The 20,932-nt window shown below is 37.7% G+C and overlaps 1 long non-coding RNA gene across 2 annotated transcripts in view; it reads right to left on the reverse strand.

Annotated features, from left to right (window-relative positions):
* Window positions 1-20,095, reverse strand: part of LOC125275736 — a 31,509-nt gene extending 11,414 nt beyond the window's left edge. Inside the window, exons 1-2 of one of the 2 annotated variants that reach the window (XR_007186495.1) lie at window positions 18,610-20,095; window positions 15,050-15,360 (exon numbers count right to left, since the gene is read on the reverse strand). This is a non-coding gene — a long non-coding RNA (uncharacterized LOC125275736). Of the gene's footprint in view, window positions 1-15,049 lie in introns of both variants that reach the window. The other variant, XR_007186494.1, reaches the window with a different exon arrangement.
* Between the last annotated feature and the right edge of the window lie 837 nt (window positions 20,096-20,932).

The raw sequence follows: 20,932 nt of genomic DNA on the forward strand, positions 1-20,932 counted from the left end.
TTATAAATGTCACCGTTATGGAGGTAAGCGCTTGTTTTAGTTGGGCTCCTGACCCTTGACAATTTGACTTTAGTTTTTCTCCAATTGTTGTAACTGTGTTTTTCTAAAGCATTTTGTACAATAAAAAATTGTGAGAAAATTAAAGTCTGATCAAATTGGTTTGGATGCTTGATTATTGATGATGACATAAAGTCATACAGTGGTCTTATTCACAAATCTTTGAATATTGTGTTATCATTCATCTAGACATAATGCAGGAGAACCTGTCCTACTTTGAAATTATGAAAGTTTTTATCCTTATGCAGAAATTATTCAGACAGCATCATGTAGATTCACACAGACATCAAGATTCTGCATATGATCCTCAACAATGGTGACAAAATTTTCAGATAAACACCGAACATCACAAAACAAGCTACAAAAAAGATATTTTAGTGTCACCATCGCTGAGGATCATACGCTGATTCATGATGTCTGTGTGAGTCTAAAAGGCACTGCTCAAAACTCTGCATAATGTATAAAAAAAACTAATAAAAAAGGGGGTAAAAACACCTTTAATTAATGCAAAAATGCAATTTAATACACTCAGTTCAGATTTTGGTGATGATCAATGAATCAGGACACTCCATGATGATTGCATCACCAGCACAAAACAACCAAATTCATCTGATCAGACTTTCTCCTGCTTTCTTTTGCTATAACTAATGTGTTTTGAGAACACAGTTAAAGCAGCCAAAGAAAATCAAATGTTAAAAATGTCAAGAATCAAGAGCCCATCTAAAGCAAACGCTCTTCTCTATAACGGTGACTTCAAACTTTATTATTTTGTATAAAACACCCACACAGCCGGCGACATTCTCTTGACCTTGTGCAACTTTGTCTAAAAGTTCTCTAAAGGTGACAAAAATTCTAAAACTTTACAGAACATTTGGGACATAAAACGTCCTCTTTTGGTAATGAAAGTGCTGCAGTTTAAGGTTCCTTATATGATTTTAGGGGGACGTTCCAATTTGGTTAATTTTATGCTCACACAAGAACGTTACAATATAAATTAGGTATTTAGGACATTATCTGAACGTTGCTACATGGTTTTTTTGTTGGTCATTTAATAACGCTCCCGATATGAGTTTAGGGGAACGTTTTATTTAGGTTATTTTATGGTCGCACGAGAACGTTACAAAGAGGACATTTGGGAAGTTAACAGAACGTCCTATAGTGATAGTCCCCTAAACACGTCCTGAATGTTCCCTAAAGGTCCACCAAATAACGTTCCCCAAACCTTAAAAGAACTCCACATCGTTCTTGCATGACCATAAAATAACCAAAATAGAACGTCCCCCTGAAGTCATATCGGGAACGTAATTAAATGACCAACAGAGGACCATGTGGGAACATTCTGTTAATGTCCCAAATCTCCTATTTGTACACTGTAAAATGTAATTTTTTTGTAATTAGTGTAGTTTACTTAGAAAGCTTAATTAAACTGTTGGGTTTACATAAAATAAACTTACGGAAACCGATTGCCTTAAATTTAGCAAGTAAGTTAACTCATTTTGAATTGATAAAACTAGCTACCACACAGTACAGAGTACTTAGAAATCTTGAGGATTGGTAATTCAATTTTACAAATTGAGTACTTAGTTCAGTCATGTTAAAAATCTTGTTCACATTATGTAGAAACTGTCTTAAATTTCTCAAGAATTTTTTACTCAAAGTTGCAACAATGGACCATACATTTATTTGTATTTATTAAACTGGAGATAGTTGAAAATAATAAAGTTTGATGTCACCATCATGGTGGAAAGTGTTTGCTTTAGTTGGGCTCTTGACCTTGACTTTTAACATTAGTGTTTCTCTGGCTGTTGTAACTCAGTGTTTGTAAGACACAGCTGTTATGGTGAAAAAAGCCAAAAGAAATACTGGGCTTGATCTGTTGGATCTGTACCACTGATTCTTGATGTCTCCGTGTGTCTATATAGTCCAAAATGTTTTTTGACTAACATATTAAAAATATGATTTCAACAGTGCTCCATCTCTTGCTATAGTTTTATTATTAAATAAATACTTAATATTATTAAAAAAATACTTATTTGTTTTTAATGACAAACCACACTTTTGATTAAGTATAAACCTCAGGATTAAACCTGTGGGTATTCAATGATATCATCAGGAAAGATGCAATAGATCAATCCCAGTATTTCTTTTGGTTTTTTCCACCATAACAGCTGTGCCTTACAAACACTGAGTTACAACAGCCAGAGAAACACTAATGTTAAAAGTCAAGGTCAAGAGCACAACTAAAGCAAACACTTTCCACCATGATGGTGACATCAAACTTTATTATTTTCAACAGTATCTCCAGTTTAATAAATACAAATAAATGTATGGTCCATTGTTGCAACTTTGAGTAAAAAATGCTTGAGAAATTTAAGGCAGTTTCTACATAATGTGAACAAGATTTTTAACATGACTGAACTAAGTACTCAATTTGTAAAATTGAATTACCAATCCTCAAGATTTCTAAGTACTCTGTACTGTGTGGTAGCTAGTTTTATCAATTCAAAATAATGAGTTAACTTACTTGCTAAATTTAAGGCAATCGGTTTCCTTAAGTTTTTTATGTAAACCCAACAGTTTAATTAAGCTTTCTAAGTAAACTCAACTAATTACATTTTACAGTGTAACGTTCTTTTTTGACCATAGAATAACCAAAAGAGAACGTCCCCCTAAAGTCATATAAGGAACCTTGAACTGCAGCACTTTCATTACCAAAAGAAGACGTTTAAGGAACGTCCCGAATGTTCTGTAAAGGTTCAGAATTTTCATCACCTTTTGGGAACTTTTAGGGAACGTTGCGCAAGGTCCTGAGAACGTTGCCTTCTATGTGGGAGGTTGTCCTGCTAAAAATTTTACGTTCCCAGAACATTCTCAGAACGTCCACTGGTATTAAGAACATTGTCTAGTAACGTTCCCAGAACGTTTAGAGACGGTCACGATGTGGAGTTCTTTTAAGATTTGGGGAAAGTTATTTGGTGGATCTTCAGGGAACATTCAGGATGTTCTGGGAATGTTTAGGGGACTATCACTATAGGACGTTCTGTTAACTTCCCAAATGTCCTCTTTGTAACGTTCTTGCGCGACCATAAAATAACCAAAATAGAACGTTCCCCTAAACTCATATCAAGAACGTTATTAGATGACCATGTAGCAATGTTCAGTTTAATGTCCTAAATATCCTCATTGTAACGTTCTTATGTGACCATAAAATAAACCAAATTGGAACGTCCCCCTAAAATCATATAATGAACCTTGAACTGCAGCTCTTTCATAACCAAAAGAGGACGTTTTATGTCCCAAATGTTCTGTAAAATTTGGTTTGTAATAAGTGAAGATGCAGAGATCTAGAGAGATCAGGGGCCGTATTCACAAAACATCTTAAGGCTAAAAGTAGCTCCTAAATTGCCGATTTAGGAGAAACTCTTAAAAATAATGGGCGTGTCAGTCCTAATTTTAGGAGTCCTAAATTTTTGCTCTAAGAGTATTTCACAAAGCATTTTAGCGCTAAAACTAGCTCCTAAATCTGTGAAACGTTAGGAGTAGTCAAGAGGACTCCTAAGTCACTAAGACCAAATCACAATCAGTCCTAATCCACACAAAGACACTGAAAACCATTGAGGGAATAGAGGATAGAGCCTTAGGTGCTGAACATTTTCTTCATAAATGCAATAAAATGCAATGCAATAAAAAAAAAAATAATTTATAGATTTGAATCAATGATGAGATGCCAAAAATTAATCTTTAACAAATAAATAAATAAATAAATATTGTCTGATTACCTGTGGCAGTGGTTTACATGGGTTCACACTTACAAATAATTGAATAGAGTAAATATATATATATATATATATATATATATATATATATATATAATCTCATCTGTGTATTTATTCCTCTTCTCGTGCTGATTAGAAAGACCGTTTGAATGTGTTTCTCCCAAACTTTGTTTATAAAACATAATTTGTCGGTTGAATTCTGCATCCAAGAGGTGGACAATTAACTGGATAGTTTAATTAATGACACTTAGCCTACATTTTAAAACCTTTATGGCAAAAATATGTCAACATTTTATTTTGACTGTGGGAACATTTTTATTAAAAAAACATTTATTTGAATAGGGCAACATTTGTATTTTTAAACCTTTATTTTAATATGGAAACATGACACCTCATTCTACAATATTTCTATGATTAAATCGCTGACTCCTCCCCATCAGCCAATCACTGTGTGTTTACTCCATAGCAACGAGGTCAACCCCGCCCTTACTCTTAGCTTAAGACTTCAGTCTATTCCTTAGTAAAAGTTGGTCTCAGCAGCTTTGTGAATAGGTTTTAAGAGAAAACTCTTAGCTAAGAACTTTTACTGCTATTTAGGAGAACTCTTAGTGGCAAGATAAAATGTTTTGTGAATACAGCCTCTGTTATTGTTTAATGTTGTTTGTGTTATCTGAGTTTTATGTGTCACCATTGTGCTGAAGGGTAGCTCCTGTGCTTCAGTCAGTGATGATCCAGAAGCACTGATGTTCTGCTGCATGTTGTTTTATTTAAAGACAGTAACTGTGTTACTGATGCAGTGATACAGCAGTTACATTTAGCTCATGTGTGTGTTTTTGTCAGCTAATGACTTAATGCAAGAGATTTGCATTTTAAAGAAAAGGTTTCAAAATATTAATTATGAAAATACCTGTATAGAGCTTTAAGTGAAAATAGTTTTTGTTTGAACAGCCACTTTTATTAGTCAAGTTTTTGAAAAGGGCAGCGGGGACGTTCTGAGAACATTTCCAAATAAAGTATGGTTCCCTAAACATTCAGAGAATGTCTTGAATGTTCCCTGAAGGTCCACCAAATAATGTCCCCCAAAACTTAAAAGAACTCCACATCGTGACCATCTGTGAACATAATGGGAACGTTACTCAACACCAATGGGGACGTCCTGAGAATGTTCTGGGAACGTAAAATTTCTAGCGGGGTAGTGATTTAGGAGTCCTCTTGACTACTCCTAACGTTTCACAGACTTAGGAGCTAGTTTTAGCGCTAAAATGCTTTGTGAAATACTCTTAGAGCAAAAATTTAGGAGTCCTAAAATTAGGACTGACACGCCCATTATTTTTAAGAGTTTCTCCTAAATTGGCAAGTTAGGAGCTACTTTTAGCCTTAAGATGTTTTGTGAATACGGCCCCAGATCTGTTGCTTTTTTACATAGTGTAATGAATGCAGTTTTATTCTTATCTCGTGTACACCTTTAATCTTTGAAATTTCTTTTTTTTTTTTTTTAAATCTTTTTTAGCATTAAAGTAAATGCATTTCATATGTTTTGAAGTCCTAAGTCTGTGTTAGCAAATATTTGTGTTGGCTTGGAAGAACTGTAAGCCATTTTGCCTTCCACTCACCTAAGCATGAAATGCTGAAACACTGCAGTCACAGACACTCACAGCACTCAATTCAAACAGAAAGAGCTGTGGTGACCAGGTAACAGCAGAAAAATAAACATCAGTTATTTCACTTGAATACATTTTTGTTTTGTATTTGGCTTTAAGTAATTGCAGATATGTTGTTAAAAGATATAAACAATCTATGCTAAGAATGCTACTTGTTATAAAGTTAAACCTACTGGTGCTTTTATAGGTAAGGAATGTTCAGTTTACTGTTTAAGTGCTTTGGCTACTCTTATTGTATTAAATCATTACATTTTTAATTTTTTATTTGATTGAAATTTAGACTGATTTATTGTCAATAAATAATAAAAACAGATATCTACTTTGCCATTTATAATGATTGCTTACAAAAATAAATGCCAATTTTGTGCTTAGAAAGCACACAAAATGTGTACATGAATATAATATTGTACATGAATCATTAATGAATTAATGATGTATATTATATAGACCCCTTAAAAGTAAACAATGCAACGTTTCCTGGTGGGCGGGGCTTAGCTGGAGGCAAAAAGAGGCGCTGGACGCAATGTTGACAAGCCTAAGCTAGCATGTTTTAGGAGGGATTTATTAAACATGAATGCAGAAGAAGGTTCAGAACTGTCCGAATATGTACAGTCACTGACTCTGCAGGACCGTGACAGCTATTTTTGTAAATTAACTTAAGTTTTGGATATTTCCTAGACAACATATGAATTACTTTCGGGTGGTTAGGGGAATTTTGTCAAGGCTTATTTTCTAATGTAACCTAACGCTAGGCTAACTATGATTATGGCTAGCAATGTGGATTATTTTAAGAGACCATTCAAAGGATGGCACACACATCTATCGCTGTATGTTTGTTTAACATTTAAGCTAGCTAGTGCGCTGAAGGTTGGCGAATTTTCACGTATAAAACAGAAACTTGCTGATTTGTACTAGATAAAAAACCAACACACCATTACATATGCATCGATTATTTTACCTGATATGAAGTGTGCACTGCAAACACGAGTATTATTTATGATTGTCTCCGTCCAGTCTGTACGCCGTATTGCATTCAACCACAATTGTCTACTTGATTTCTGTGAAGGAATGTCTGCCGGGATCTGGTAAAACTTTAGTTTTGAACCAAAAGTGCTGTTCCTTCTTTTCTGGCAGCCAAAAACACAACAAGACGACATTTTAAAGTCAAAACCTCAAACTTTTAGCATGCCTGCTATGAGTTCTTCCTTATGCTTTGCCTCCAGCTAGAGCGGTGACGTCACTGTGACGTAGGCGATTAAGGGGTCTATATATATGAAGTGCCTGACAGAACCCTTTAAGGTTCTATAAATTGAATCTTTTCTTCTATTAAAACAATAAGCCCCAAAAGCTGTCGTTTACAGTGATTTTAGAACAGCTAATTTAGAACAGGGGAGCTCTTTAGCTTTTCTAAAATCACTGTAAACCACAGCTTTTATAAAATATTTATTACATAGCTGGCAAAATAAACACACAGCAACAAAATTTCAAGTAACACACCGATGTAGAAACACACAGACGAAGCGGCACAAGTTGCACAACAACATATTTAGGTCACAGGTGTGTTTTTACACGGGTGTATTTTACAACATCTTTGAACATGGTTCAGCCAATCATAATCAAGGACCATAACCATCTGTTTCATATTACACAATAATAGAAGTGACCTTGCTCTGATAACAAATGCACTGCAAACACAGCACACCTGGACACTGTCAGGCTGGGGTCAAGAAACAAAGTCAAAAGTACTTTTAAAATAAAAATACGAACATGAGATAAGCACTCCACAATGATATTAGACAGAAAGCTAAAACCCAATTCCCGAGCTGATCTATCACAAACTCGTCAAAATACTAATAAAAGTAATCAATATGACTCTAAATACAACATTGATGTCTAAATTGTAGTTTTATTTTTATAATTTTATTTATTGGACTTTTGTGCACCACATATTTTAAATTATGTAAAATGTGCGATTGACATGAGTAGTGTCATTTTCTGCATAAATTATATATTTAATTGACTTTAAATACTCTCTCAGTTGAGTTATATTTTTAGATTCTTATTTTTGCTCTGTTTACAGTATTAGAGAGTGCATCTTATCATTAGAGTGCTATCTATAGGTTAATAATCTTTATAAAATAGTCTTTAGTAATCATTAACATTGCATACTGCATACTGTGTGTCAACAACAAAACTGATAGGCCCAATGAAACATAACAAATGACAAAATGAATGGAATGCATAGCTGTTATTAAAAATTAAATGACTAGTTATTTCCAGTCACTTAATTCAGAAAAAAAAAATGATTTTAATTATTAGACCAAACAACTCAACACATAATAATCTAGAATACCATTTTGATAGATGCTTTGTTAACATCTGTGTGCTATTTGATAGAATTCTGTCACTGAAAGCCACATTCCTAGCATTTGTAAAATGTAACCATGTAAATGCCTCTGTGTCATGAAGCACATATAAAATCCATTGAACCCACAAATAAAATTTGTAGCCCACCTATAGTCAATCCTGATTTATTGTATTTTTTGGACAGGAATTGCATGAGAAGGTTGATATCCCATCATGTTTGCAATGTCAATGATATCTTCAAGATGTAAGTGTCATTTCATGACATGGTCTATCTGTGGTCACGATTTACCTCTGAACTGGATAGGCTATGTGCAGTCTGCTTTTAGTCCACCCGGCAAAATCGAGGCAATCTATATTTCTCATGTTGACAAGCGTGTGCGTTGTTCATGAATCAATTCAGAGACCATGATTTTCCTTCTAACAGAACTGCTTGCTGAAATACATTAATATTAATATAATAATATTAATGTTTATCATAAAACAGTTTAAAATTGCACGTTTTCCCCACAGTCAGATGAACCGATTGATGTAGTCTACACTATCGTCTCTCGCAATCATGTCAGTTTTATGTTTTGTGTATAAATGATCACACAGTTTTGGGTTTGCACAGTTTGAAGCAGTCTTTTGTAAAAATGATCAAACTTTATTTCAAGTCAGAAGCTACTCTGCCAAAATAAAGCGTTATTTCTAAGCTTTACTAAAGTTTGTATACAGCGTGCAAGGTTAATGCGCATGCTCCAAGTCTTATTCTCTGTTTTAAATGTATCTCTGTGGCAGAAATACAGGACCACATTCTGGTCTGGCATGTATACTACAGCGTTTTGAGTGTGTTTCAGCGGTTTCGTGCGTACGCAGATGAGACGAGGAAAAAAGAGATCGGATAGGGAAAGACTTGGCTTTGTGTGGACGGGGCCTTAGACATGCACTCAACAATAAATTCAGACAATTCCCAAATTGCTCTATAATTGCTAATATAATTATATTTAATATATAATTGCTCAATAAAAATAATCAATATGACTCATGGTCTAAATAAATTAAAAAAGCCACTATTATCCCGACTGTTACTTTCATGGTCTGGCTGCATTAACACACATGACGAAGAAGATGAAGATCCAAGACAGTCTTTAATAATAACCGCAGGTAAATCCAAACATAGGCAGGCAAGCAAACACAACCATCACATAAATGAGACCAGACAACACTGAAAACTGTGACAGTTATTATATATAATTCAGTTCAAAATATTCTCTCATATGGTTGCCTTTAAGTGCCAAACATTAAGCATAAAGTGCATCTAATCATTAGAGTACCATAAGCTAATAATCTTATAAAATTGTCTTTAGTAATCTAACATTAACATTCAATAGTTAAGTCATCACTAGAGGTCTACAAAGAGGATCTGAGACCTGAGACCCGAGGACCCGGGACCCGTACGGGTTCGGGTCTATATTTTAAATGGTCAGCCGGGTCCGGGTCGGGTCCCAATCTATTACTTCGGTTCCCAGGACTGTTTAACATTGTGTGTATACCTGAGCCGATCTGATTCGGAGATCACCCGGCTGTGAGAGTCAGTCAGTGTGTTTTGTAATTTGCAAAGTATGACCGGGAAATTAGGTGAAGAAAAAACATAAACAAAAACAAAACACGAGCGACCCCAGCCATCAGAAGCAGAGCGGGCGGAGTTCAAACAAGTGAACGGTGATCATTGAGTTTTCCTATTCCTATTGTGTGCAACAGTAATGCAAACAAACTTAAAATATCAAAAACTACTTGCAGCCTTGCGCACTCACATTTAAATAACATATTTGATCAGACTCGGCTCAGAAAGCACAGACATGATCGCAAATAAGTAGCTAATGCTAACATCAGCTGCCATGTCACTGAAAAAGCAATCGTTATTATTCAAAAGGGCAAACAGTCTAAGTTATTTTATTATATGAGTTGACTCGAGTCTCGAGATACAACAAAATAATGCAAAACTGCAAAGTCGCATTTGTCATCATGACAGCAAGTGGACTATTAAAGCTGGAATAATGAGTGGATTAAGCATTTAAATCGGCAAGAGAGGAATAACTCCTTCACTCCTATACTCCACCCAGAAGCCTCCGTTCTTGTGATCAGACTTTGTTGGTCGTTCCACGTGCTAGACTAAAGCGTAGAGGTGAGCGTGCATTTGCGGTGGCAGGGCCACGACTTTGGAATACTCTACCTTTAGAGATTAGGTTGGCCCCTTCCTTGTCTATTTTTAAGTCCTTGCTAAAAACTTTTTTATTTTCCTTAGTGTACTGATTACCGTGATATGTTAAACTTTTAAATAGGTGGTTTTATATTTTCTTCTGGTTTATTTTTATGTATGTGTGTTATTCTTGCATTTCTGTAAAGCACTTTGGTCAGCCTGGGGGCTGTTGGAAATGTGCTATACAAATAAAATTGAACTTGAACTTGATAACAGATGAACTTTCTTGGCAAGTGCATCACAGTCAGGTACAAGGGAGAAAGCTAGCCTATTAACATAATGGGCCCTATTTTAACGATCTAAACGCAAAGTGTAAAGAACACGGCGCAGGTGCACTCAGGGCGTGTCCAAATCCACTTTTGGTATTTTAACGACGGAAAAACGGTCTGTGCGCCGGGGTGCATTTTTGAAATGGGTTGTCCCTGTTCTCTTAATGAGTAATGGGCGTAACGTTCAATAAACCAATCAGAGTGTCATCTATCATTCCCTTTAAGAGTGAGATGCGCTCACGCCATGGCGGATTGATATTTACATGGCGGAATTTGTTGGCGGAAAAGCTGAAATTACCTGTTAAGTGGCCAGTCAATCTTTCAGTCGTCTGCAGGCTTTCAAATAGCTCTGCGCGATGAGTCAGTTAATATATATGTGTGTGTATTGGCACGGTTGTTCAATTAATTAGCCAATTTCGTTCATCATTGTAAGTAGTAATAGGCCGAATTGAAAATAGGTAGCCTAATTCTAATACACGCAATGACTATTCATCATTACATTTTTATATTTATGTAGCCTACACAATAATATTCTTTTACACTGTAATCCTTTTGTTTTTAATATTCGGCATGTTTGTGTGATGCGCATCCCTGTGTGTAATAAGCAAAGTCAGCGCGCACTGTGGAGGTCTATGGCGCAGTCTATTTTCAGCTCCTTAAAATAGCAATGCGCCGGCAATGCGCCTGAACACACCTCTTTTTTAGACCAGCACGCCCATGGGTGCACTAACTGGCGCAAATGCATTTACTAATTTAAGGACGTGGCGCTGAACGGGAAAATGCGAACGGCGCCGGACGCAAACTAGCAAACACACTTGCGCTGCACCTTGCGTCGCATTGCGCCGGGTGTATTATAGGGCCCTAGGTAGGACAAAACGTTTTATTTTTGGGTCTGTGTCTTCATGGTCGGGTTCGGGTCCAGCTTTCAAATAATAGACGGGTCCGCGTTGGTTCAGGGTAGTACATTTATGGCATCTCTCGGTTCTGCATGGGTTCAGGTCCAACTTTCAAAATAATAGTCGGGCCGGGTCGGTTCGGTGTAGCACATTTACGGGTCTCTTTGGGTTCGGGTATGAATTTTTGGACCCGTGAATTACCCCTTATTCAACAGCGCAGTGTAACTGCACGGCCATTGGTTCAAATTGGAAAACTTTTTGAACCAATGATGGTGCGGCAGAGCTGCGCAAGCCTATGGCGATGCAGCGCACCAAAGCCCGCCAAAATGGGCGGGGCGTCTGGCTATATAAGCGAGCATTTTGCCATAGGATTTCAGCTCATTCGACTGAAGCGACGACACTGAGTCGTGCAGCCCTGTCGGACGGCAATGAACACAGTACTCGTTCCGTATCTCGGTATTGAGGTTATGTTCATAACCGGGTACGTTCCCTTTTGATACTTCACTCATACTGTGTGTGGGGAACGAATGCAATCCCGCCATGCCATGGGAGAGAATGACTGAACCTTTGGACACCACAGGGGTCCAGAGGATAAGTAAGGAGGCCGAAGCTGTCGAGCCCTTTATGTTACACATGCTAAGGAGGGAGGTGGCTCCCTCCTGTAAAAGAGTATGACTGATGGGGCTCACTAGAGGCCGTCGGATCATACTGAGAGGACCCAAGCGTGTAAAGCCGGAACGTCCAGGTTATAGAATCTGACAAAAGTGGACAGCGAGGATCAGCCGGCCGCCTTACAGATGTCTTTGATAGAGACACCACTAGACCAGGCCCACGAGGAGGCCATACCTCTAGTGGAGTGGGCTTGTACTCCTATGGGACAATCAAGGCCCATAGATGAGTAGCATAGAGCAATAGCGTTGACTATCCAAAGCGAGAGTCATTGCTTTGTGACCGGAAGCCCCTTGGTGCGGCCACCAAAGCAGACGAAGAGCTGGTCAAACTGCCGAAATGGCTGTGAACGCTCGATGTAGGTCCTCAATGCCCTAACTGCGCAGAGTAAATCCAACTCTTGCTCGTCCGCCAAGGGAGGTAGCGCAGAGAGGGAAACGACCTGTGCTCTGAAAGGAGTCGAGAGCACTTTAGGGATTTCAGGATGACCTTTAAGTCGTTAGGCATGTAGGGCTCACATAGAAGGCCTGCAGGTAGCCTACGCCCTTAACCGATTCTAGAGCAAAGGGGGGCCCAAGCTGCACACCAGTCGATGAAGACCGACCATTTCTGGGCGTAGAGGCGTCTAGTAGATGGGGCTCTTGCTTGAGAAATGGCATTTACCATGTCCCCTGGGTGGTTTACAGGCTCCCATCGAGGGACTAAAGGTGCAGAGCCCAGGTTGATGTGTAGATGGCTTTTCTCCCTCGACCACGAGCCAAAGGCTGGTCTGCCCTCGCACAGAGCACCCCAACCCTACTTGGATGCATCTGTCGAGACCACCATCCTTCTGGATACTGCCCCCAGGGGAACCCCACGGCTGAACTACAGAGGGTCCTTCCAGGGTTTCAGGGCTGCTATACAGCGGCCGTGCCGTCAAGTGTGAGGTGGGACCCAAAGGTTTAGCCAGTATTCTAGAGGCTACATTCGCAGAAGGCCAAGCTAAAAAACCAGGGAGGCGGAAGCAATCAGTCCTAGCATCCTCTGGAAAAACTTCAGAGGGAGATGGGTTCTGATCCTGATTGAAGCGGTGAGCTGCTGAATGGCCAGAGCGTGCTCTGGCAGGACTGTGGCTCTCATAAGGGCTGAGTCGAAAACTGCACCCAGGAACGAGATTCGTTGGCTGGGGAGCAGTGAGCTCTTGGCAAAATTGACCCTGAGTCCTAGGCACTCCAAGTGGCTGAGGAGCATGGATCTGTGATGTGCTAGCTTGTCCTGTGACTGGGCCAATGTGAGCCAGTCGTTGAGGTAATTCAAGACATGGATTCCCATCTGTCTCAGAGGGAAAAGCGCCATGTCCATGCACTTCATAAAAGTGCGAGGAGCTAGGGACAGCCCGAAGGGAAGGACTGTATATAGGTAAGCCACTCCCTCGAATGCGAATCTCCAGAATCATCTGTGATGGGAGGCTATCTGGATGTGAAAGTCTTTCAGGCCCAGTGAGAAGAACCAGTCCCCGAGCCAAATCTGCATGAGGATCTGCTTCAGAGTTAACATCCTGAACTTTCCTCTCATGAGGGAGCGGTTCAGGAGTCTGAGGTCTAGAATGGGTCTGAGACCGCCATCCTTCTTGGGGACGAGGAAATATCGGCTGTAAAAACCCGATTCGCATTCTGAGGGGGGAACTATTTCTATGGCTTCCTTTCCTAACAGAGTCATGCTCTCGGCGCGAAGGACATGAGCATCGTCTGGTTTTACCAAAGTTCGGAACCACTCCGCTGAAGCGCGGGGGTCTTCGGCCAAACTGCAGCGAGTAACCTAGATTTATTATCCAAACACCCAGCTTGACACTCCAGGGATGGCCTGCCAAGTCTCGGCTCGCATGACAAGGGGTTGGATTAGGTCGGTTGACAGAGTCGTTGTGTTGCAGAGTCACTGTGCCGCTGTGTTAGGACCTGTGCACCGACGAATGTGGAGGAGGAAATTTGCTCTCTTTTTGAAAATGTATGTTTTTTAATTTTTTTGCCATGAGAAATCACAGTGTGATTTAATGGTGTCTTTCATGCAGGCAGGGGGTAATGTGTTCTAGGGGCAAGTCATCTAGTTTCATAAGGTGATTCTGGTATGTATAAAAATGTCCTGTTTGCACAAACATAGTTTATTAAAACATTTCAAGTATTCCAGCTATTTGTAATCCTAATAGAAACTGTTTCGTGCTGAGGTAACAATTAGGTAAAATTGACAATGCCTTTAGCTACATGCATTCTGTTGTTTTAATAATAGCCCATTCTTTACTTGGACAAAAATAAAAAATATATACATTACATAATATATAAATACATCGCACTACAGCAAAATGACATCGAACAGCTTTTGTTAGCTTTGGCTAACAGCCGCGTAATGGTTCTGTATAAACTTAGCATTGATGGCTGAACTGAAAGACATATTCACTTGTGCGATATATAAAAATATATATTTTAAACATATATATGGTAATATTATGATCCAACACCCATTTTCCCTTTGCTTAACAATGGTTTACTTACAGGTTACAGAGCCTGTTTAGCACGCTACAGCTGCTATGGTATCAACAAGAGAATCCAAACAAGCCCTCTTATATTAAATAAAAACATTGCATGAACACAATATCGGCCAATAAAGAAAGATAATGATTCAGTAACCATTAAGCACTTGACAGAGATCAATTTGGTATATATATGACACATACAATTGCCTGAGAACGGCTAAAATCAGCATCTGACCTGGTTAACAACATATGGGGACCGAAACTGAATCGCTTATGGTACCATTAAAGGGCTTTTGTCACATTTAGTCCCTTAGTTGTTGTTTTGGTGTTTATAGAATGATAAATAAAGGGCTTGTGGGCTGATAAACAGATATATGAGGTATGAGTATGAGTATTTTCGGGTTTGTTCTGTCATGATGGCGGGGTCCGTGCTGCCCCGTCACGAGTGTCATTTAAGCACAGGCCACTGCATGTGCACGGCAACATTTACCTGTTTATAAATAACCTCACATGGATGCCACATTATGTCTTTATGATCATGCATTTTTATGTACGTGTGTATTATTTTTGGATTGTGTATTTTCATGCATGGACAGTGATTTTGTTTACCTGTTTTTTGAGATTCCCGACTATCCTTGCTCCAGATGAAGCGCCTTAACTTCCCATCAGTGTTGCCAGATTGGAAATGTCCAAGTATCGTACCAGAAGCTCAAAATTATCGTATTTGGAAGAAAATTATCGTACACGAGTCAAACATGCAGAATACAGGCTATTTATCTAGACCAACAACATTTTGACTCGACCTGCAAATTACCACAATAGGTAAATAAAGCGTACCTTAGTGGGAAGGTCCAAACTCCACCTCTGAGTCGCTGTCATCAGAAGCCTGCGTGTTGCCAGATATTGAGGGGGTCCTTTTGCTGTACAGATTTGATCATCGTCATGGACCGCAACATAGTGCTCGTTGGCTTAAAATCAGGGCACCCTCCCGCATTCTTAACACACTCTGAGGTGTGCACGAGCCCATTTAGAGTGTCTGTAATAAGTCAATTTCGTTTTGTTTTGATGAGGTTGACTTTAGAAAAAACACGTTCGCATGACGCATTTGAATGGGGAAGCATAAGAACATCGAGGGCAAACTTCCCCAGTTCGCTGAACACGGTTACCCCCTCGAAATCCTCCAAAGTAGAAATATGGTGCCAGAATTCATAAACATCCATTGCGTTTGTATCTTCACTTAAGGCCACGAGAGGGAATCGCCTCCACTGGTCATCTATGGCTTGGAGACGGTCTGCGTCTGCCATGTCAATCAACCGTGGCACAGTGATGAATTATCTAATGAATTTACACTTGCACGGTCAAATAAATTCACACACATCATGTCAAAATGTAAGTTTGGCTGAGTATTCATGTAAACATTCAGTTATGTACATTGGTAAGATGTCTTAAGTGAATGTAAACAAACAGTTGGGAAAAATATCAATATCAGTCAATATCAGTCAAATAAATCTGTTGCCGTAATGTTAACAAAATCACTCACTCACTCTATACTGATAACTAACTTTATTAAATGTAATGAGAATCAATGTGCATGTCATACAGTGAAGTCTGTTTCATTTTACATTTAATTGCTTTATTTAATTTCATTAGTAGGGTGAATTGCCCTAATGTGGGACATTTTTTGCATTTCAGACTTCTGTGACATATTGCAATTTGTAGCCAAAACATTAAATTCACACACAATACCATTTTAAAAACCCCAGGATGTCTCCTAATCAAATCAAAAGATAAAATGCAGATAACACATTCATAAAAGAAATTATAGACATATTAGTGCTCTTAGTGCAAGTCGTCTAAAACAATCTGGTGCTTCCTAATGTGGGACACTGAAAATTCTATGATAAAAGGCCAAAATCTATGATGATGATAATAATAATGATAATGATGATAATAACAATAATCATAATAATAAAAGGTCTATGAAAAGGCCAAAGTCTATGATAAAAGGCCAAAATCAATTGATTCATGCAGAATAGTAAAAATCTTCTTAAGTTAGTAATTATCTTGGTTATGGATGGATTGATTGATAATTGAACATCATCAGAAAAATAATACAATATGATAGTTTTGATGCATTTATTGTAAAGACATTAGGCAATTATTTTCATAGGCTATGTTAGTAATATATAGAAAATAATTAAATGCACAGTCAGAATTCTTCACTGTTCTCTTCAACATATACCCTAGGGCTTATTTGAAGACAAAATATAAAATCTTGCAACCTGCAAAAAATAAATTAAAAAAAACCTTGAACAAACTTTAGGCTAGATTTAACATTGAGTCAAAATTCATAAAAATGCTGCGAACTGCATAAATGTTTATTTGGCATAATGTTTTCTATTTCACTAAACAACAAACACACACAATCATTCTATTATTGCACAACAACACTAAAACACTGTAAATAACCATTTTTGTCCCACAAACCATGCCACACCACACATTTTTGACTGACTGAAGTACTGTCCCACATTAGGCAATCATACTGTCCCACTTTTTGAAACCACATTTCCTAAAGTGGGACACTAGGACATTTGATAAAAATATAAAATATATAGTTTACACATACAATGTTATAGTATTTTTTGATGGACATACATTTCATAAGCACATTAGGCCAAAAGATATCATGATTTTTTTTGTTTAAAATTAATTTATACTCCTTAATGTCAAGTTTGTCAAAACTCTATGTCATTGACCTTTGGGTGGCTTTCACAAAAGGTCCTTCCTTTTTGATGATTGCTACAGTCTCATATATGACTGGACATTTGAGAGGCTATATGATTTTGATCACATGGCACCACAGCTTCAGATAACCTATTGTTTCACTGACATTCATGTATTTATGCGGGACCTACAAACACTAAACCTTAGGTGACCCACATTAGGCAGTGTCCCACTTTAGAGCAATTCACCTTATATTTATTCTTACTTGAATACTATTTGGACCTACTTGAGAAAACAATTATCGTGAAATAAGATTTTAGTATCGCCCAGCCCTAAACATTAGCATTTGGTGATTCCAGTCTTTAATTTTACAAAATGTTAAATGTAATTCTTAATGTTGGAAATAATATAAACCCTGCTGATTGAGATTTGTTTTTTACATTTTAGTAAGGAAATTAACATATCACTACAGAAATGCAGGGGCTGTAAATATAGTCCTTTTAAATTTAAAATGATTTGCTCTTAATGTAATGTAATTATTTTCTATCAATTACTTGATGTGATCTGAATTGCAATAACTAGTAAAATAGCTTAAACAAAACTTTGCAAAAAAATGTTTTAGGCACATTAGACAAATACCTTTGTTTTGCATGTACCTTCTGTTTTTGAATTAGCAAGTATTGTTAAAATTTTCTCTTTTTTTTTGTCCCAGAATAAGAGAGTACCAAAGACAGCAGCAGCAACCAACAGATGCTGCACAGCCCAGCATTGCAGGATTTGCACTATAGTACATTTCATGTTCAGTGTTCATTACAACTCATGTTACAAGAGAGCTGTGTTCAGAAAGGAGTTTGTTGTTGATTAAGCACCATAATAAAGCTTTAAGTTTGTTGTTATGACTAGCTGATAGATTTAAACTTAAATGTGGGGGAGAGGCATTAAATAATTCAAATGTCAGCTTTAACTGGCGGACAATATAGTGTGATACAATAATAAAACAGGTTCATTTGTATTTTCATGCACTTGTAATACAATAAAAGTTCTAGCCTTCTTTTCTTTGAATTCTTTTTTGATAGGAAACTAGTTCTGTTGACATAAAATAAAAATGTTCAATGGCAATGACAAGATGTAATAGTGGTATTTTTTATTACATTTTTATATTGCCATTGGTTTAATGGGTTGAAAGGTTAAAATATTAATAGAATGTAAAAATTTACAATACAAATTTATAATCTTTTTTAAAATTTAATTGCCTTCTGGATTCGGCCTTTAAGAACTCGGACTTGAGTCCAACTCGGCCCCTTTTGGACTCGGTCTCGGACTTGATGTTTAAGGACTTGGTCTTGACTCGTAGGCCTACTCGACAAAGGTGGACTCGGACCCAACTCTAATCAACTATATTTGAGTTTTAAAAATCCAGATGATTACATAGCCTACCATACCAGCCTCTGGAGTCGTCTGACGGACAAGGAACCTTGACATCGCTCCCTCCTGTGCCCGCAGCCTCTCGCTCCTCTTGTGAGGCGTTTGTTTTTGCTAATTGCATTTGGAAAAACAAGAAAAAAAAAAGACGAAAGGACTATTTGATGAAGTAAACGCCACAATTATTAAATTTACAAAAAATAAGAAACAGTAAGTGTGGTATGAATATATTAATTCGGGATAAATGTCAGATTTGTGGTTGCGTTCGTTAGCTAGAATGGTTTGAGCAGCTAGCAGCACTGGAGAGAACAATCTGATTGATGCATGTATTAATAAAATCTCTACATTTATTGAGAAACAGTATTTACTGTTGTCCTTTACATTTTTAGGTTGAGACAAGTATTAGTTGATTATACATACTATGTAAATCAATGACATGTCAGTTACTCCATCTGTTTATTATCCAGAAATAACATCACGCCAAGCAGATTTATTACTCCGACAAATATGACGACGAGAAATTCGAGTACAGGTAGGCAAATATTTAGTTATTTAATTATTGTTTTATGTTGTGGAGTCCCAGAGACAGCAGTGCTGCAAATAATAATAATAATAATGATGTTCAGCTGCTTAACCCTTTCATGCATGAATTATGAATTTCATGTGTTACGCCTGAAAATAGACGGAGAAAGATCACGACACGTAATGAGTGATGTTTTCCCTGTGATGACGTTTACTCGTATGAGCCAGCTCTCGCGATACCACCCGATAGCGCTCGCCCGCACGGAGCTCTCGCGATACCGCGAGAGAGAGCTCGACACGAGCAACCGATCTCAGATAGACGGAGCTACTCCAAACCCCACCATAACAACTATTTCAGACCAACAGCTCTATTAGAAAATTACAAAATAAAACAATAAAAAAATAATAATGCCTAACTAAAATTACTTGAAAACAATCAACAATGTCAAACCAAAACCACTCTCTATATATACATTGAACAGAACTATAACTGCACCAACTCTCAGTATTAATGTCTATGATGAATAATATGATTACTACCCATTACACATACAGTCAGGATTTTTTTTTCCTATGCGTTTTTCTTGCTTTAGGGCATGAAAAACATTTTATTTTACACATACACATTCATGTTGTGTTTTTATTTTTATTTTATTTTTTACACGTTTTACAAAGAGGTTTTCAAATATTTTCACATATATTTTTTACCCTTATTAGCATATGCGTTTATGCTTTTAACTGAAGAGATTGTTTTAAACTTAATACAGTAATAGTACAGCAATACTCTGTACTTAACAAACCATTGAGTAAAACTATAAAATATATACAAAATACAGCTTAAATTATTGCAAACACACTCGATCTTAAATTACTGCAAACACAGAAGAACTTCATTCAGTTGAATGTCACTTGTCTTTGATATCAGAAGAAGAGATGATTCCATCAAATGTCTCTGATTAAGCAGAATTTCCTCCCAATCAAAAATCAATACTTGGAAAATTTAACAATGATATGACTCCTTAGATGTTACAACATTTTTTTTTAAAATCTGTAATAGTCTTCTAGGATTGAAAGAACAGATTTATATGCTGGAGCAATTTGTCATTGTCAGATTTATATTCTGGAGCAATTTGTCATTTGTGTCTGGCCGTCAGCCATCTTGGTTTGGAGAAACAGGGTTTCCGCGGGGTCTTAAAAAGTCTTAAAAAGTCTAAAATTCTGAACTGTAAATTTAAGGCCTTAAAAAGTCTTAAAAACGGCCAGATTTTCATCCGAGGTCTTAAATTTCATTTAGTCAGGTCTTAATTTTTTTTTACCCATTTCCAGAAACGCTACCTGTTGAAAGTTATTACAAAGTAGCAAAAAAGTAGCGAGTCGTAGTTCTTTCTGGGGTATATTGGTGTTGGTATACGCGGTGATAAAACTACAAATCCCGTGATAAATGCAAAACCTGCCCGCGAAATACGTCTGCGTCTCCTCAGAGTTTGTTAAAGTTCGGCTACGTGTGGAAAATGGGAAAGTGTACTTTCAACGAGACATGGCTAGATCACAGCGATTTCTGCTGTTGGTTACAAGCGGTACCCAGCTCCAGGTACGAGGCTCACTGCAAACTTTGCAAAAAAAAAAAAAAAACAGTTAGGGAGTCTGGGTGTGAAGCGGTGTAAAGGCGCCAATTAGCCTCACCACTGCCGTCGTCCTCCTCAATGCCTGGTCCCTCCGGTCTCCAGCGCAATATCATCGCAGCTCCGTCGAACAACCTTCGGGGTACTTTTGGATCGACTGACACATCGAAAGCCGAGGTGCTTTGGATACTACACACGG

Source organism: Megalobrama amblycephala, linkage group LG9, assembly GCF_018812025.1.
Source record: "Megalobrama amblycephala isolate DHTTF-2021 linkage group LG9, ASM1881202v1, whole genome shotgun sequence".
NCBI classification, from domain to species: Eukaryota; Metazoa; Chordata; class Actinopteri; order Cypriniformes; family Xenocyprididae; genus Megalobrama; species Megalobrama amblycephala.